Source organism: Saccostrea cucullata, unplaced genomic scaffold, assembly GCF_032062105.1.
Source record: "Saccostrea cucullata isolate Sc308-1 unplaced genomic scaffold, CSIRO_AGI_Scuc_v1 ctg20824, whole genome shotgun sequence".
NCBI lineage: Eukaryota > Metazoa > Mollusca > Bivalvia > Ostreida > Ostreidae > Saccostrea > Saccostrea cuccullata.
The window spans coordinates 1-2698 of NW_026936880.1; the positions used below are offsets into that span (position 1 = coordinate 1).

The 2698-nt window shown below is 30.7% G+C and overlaps 1 long non-coding RNA gene across 1 annotated transcript; it reads right to left on the reverse strand.

Annotated features, from left to right (window-relative positions):
* Positions 1-1691: 1691 nt before the first annotated feature.
* LOC134246795 (uncharacterized) lies at positions 1692-2294 on the reverse strand. Its single transcript, XR_009987720.1, has 3 exons — positions 2240-2294; positions 2020-2163; positions 1692-1776 (listed from the first exon to the last, which is right to left on the reverse strand). It is a non-coding gene; the product is annotated as an uncharacterized LOC134246795 (long non-coding RNA).
* Between the last annotated feature and the right edge of the window lie 404 nt (positions 2295-2698).

The following is a 2698-nucleotide window of genomic DNA, read 5'->3' on the forward strand; positions in this document are numbered from 1 at the left end:
GCTTTTCACATATAGAAAATATCATATTTGGATTTGTAACAAAACTAGATTCAGCAAATCACTAGAAACTGCCTAATCGTATTTAGAATTCACTTGTTTATTGAAAAAAATCTGCTTTGAACGAACATATATTGGTATATTTAACCTTTGTAAGCAAAAACATGGCACAAGCCCTGTTTGCAAAACAAAGATTTGGAACTCCAAATCCGTTTTGTATCTCGACAACTGCATGAAATTCAAATAGATATCATGGTAAACCTGTTGAGGATCGAATTTGCAGATAATTGTATAAGACGAAATTCATTTTTTTTATTACATTGTCCTTTGTACTCTGAATATCGATCAAAACTTTTTGAAAACACTGGCATTAATCAAATGGCGTGGTCAGATACGGATTTACTATGTATACTAATTTCAAATTATCTTAGACAGGTTGCAAAGTTCATACTGTATTTTTCATTTATGCAAAGACAGTCCTTTATGTTCAGAAAATAAAAATGTATTTCAGTGTCATTTTCATCTAACAATAATTCTTATAACAAACACTACAACCTAGCATTCCAAATGCATAATTATATATTTATCACAATTAGGCTACTTTTTATGCACTTTTTTCTCTTAACGTTGTGCTCTTTATTTTTTTATATATTGTATTACAATTTTGGCATATAGGCCCCATGGGCCACCGGGTGTTGATTGTTATTTTATACTGTCTGTTAACAAAAGAATTTAATAACTATGTACAAATGTCACTATAAAAATAAATTACTTACTTAATTATCAATAAAATTCATGTGTTTGAGAGTTAATTATATTCTTTATATCGGCTCTCATATTATTTATGAATCAAAATTTGTAATTGTGAGTTACTGAGAACCAAACATACTCGCAGTACCGCTGTATCCATCAACTCTCAACTTGTATTTCTGGGACTCGCTTCCAATGGAAAATGTTGAGTATTTGGCAATTCTTGTTTTGTTTTTGTGGTGAGTGAATGAATAACTTCGTTTCCTTGAAAACATTGAATACTTTATTTTTTTTGTCAAACTAAACGTGCTTCAGTTTGTAAAGTGAAAATTAAATATGAGTGTTTTTTTGGGGGAAAAGATAATTATATATGGTACAAAACAGTCTGATTAAGATCAGATCCTCGATCCTCTCGTGTAGCGACAATAAAAAAAAGGAGCGGATCGAGGATCTGATTTTAATCACAGTGGGTACGAAATTTTTTGGGGAGGATAGACAAATATCTCTTGGGTGAATCATCAAGAAACTTTTTTTTCGAAATTGTTTACAATTTTCAAAGGATTACTTTTTAAAAATCTTATCTTGAGCACATACTTACCTAACCAGTATTCTTCAGCTTTACCAAATCCTTCTTTATAAGAATTCCAGGATCTATAAAAATCTACAGACCCGTCCACTCTACGTTGAATAACCTGTTGAAAGTTAAAGAGGTTTCACTTATCTACACAACCCAATGCACAATTCCAGCTTATTGTTTACTGATACTTTTATTTTTTGTAAAAATGAAATATTTTCTTTTATGCAAAAGTGACGATGAAGTGAAAACACTTCACTAAACATAACATTGATGTTTTTACATTACAGAAAGTTTTAAACATTCTCACTGTCCATCCCCCTCCCTCAGTAGTCATATCACAGTAGACCAGTTTCTGTGTCTTCAAGTCGGGTAAATAACATAGACGCCATTTCTTCCTTTTGTATGTGGAATAGATTTTAGAATAGCTGAACAATCCCTTGTTTTTTGTATGTCTGTAAAAGAATACATTTGTGTATTGTTATTTTCATAGACTTGAAAAAAAAAACAACCCATGAAAAATTGCAAAAAAGAAAGTTTTAATTTGTTAATATTGATACTGGTATTGAGTGGTTAAGAAATTTTATTTTATTTATTTATTTTATTTTATTTATTTTTGGTAGCAGGGATCAAACACAATATCAGGCATATAGTTCTATCTTGCATTTTTATTTAAAACTAAGACTTCGTGTACTGACGTTGATACTTATTGAAGTGTTTCCCCGTAAGTCTGTAGTGGGACAAGACAGAAATGTCCACGGAGACTGGGGAGTCCACTTTGACTGAGGTGTTCAGGTGCTTCCAGTTCCAGGGAGTTAACTTCAGTAGGGACTGAACATTTCCTACAATATTATGGATACAATGTATTGGAATAGCAAAGAGTTGATATGATTAGCAAATTCATAACATAAAAGTTACCTTTTATTTGGGAATGAGGTACAAAACACAAAACTGCTGTAAAAAGATAAACCAACCCAGAGCGTCAATACCTCTAGACGATACCATGATTTTGATGGGTTTACAAAGATACATTCATTTAAAATAAATATTTCAATTATATACATTATTGTGATCATTAAATTGTAATACAATATTGCTTTCCTGACAATATACAATATAATACAATATCCATAAATACTGTTTTGAAGTAAAATAATAATTTTGATATTATAATATCAAAGACGTCAAAAAATGTTCAATATAATTAGTACAATTTCTAAATATCTTTCATAGGCAAATTTTATTCATACATAACCACATAACTTGATTTTATTACACTACAACAAAAGGAGACAATCCAGGCTTTCAGTGAACATTTTTTATTGTAAAAAGTGCCAGCCCCTCCCCCTATACTACATCCCTGAAGACATACCAGTC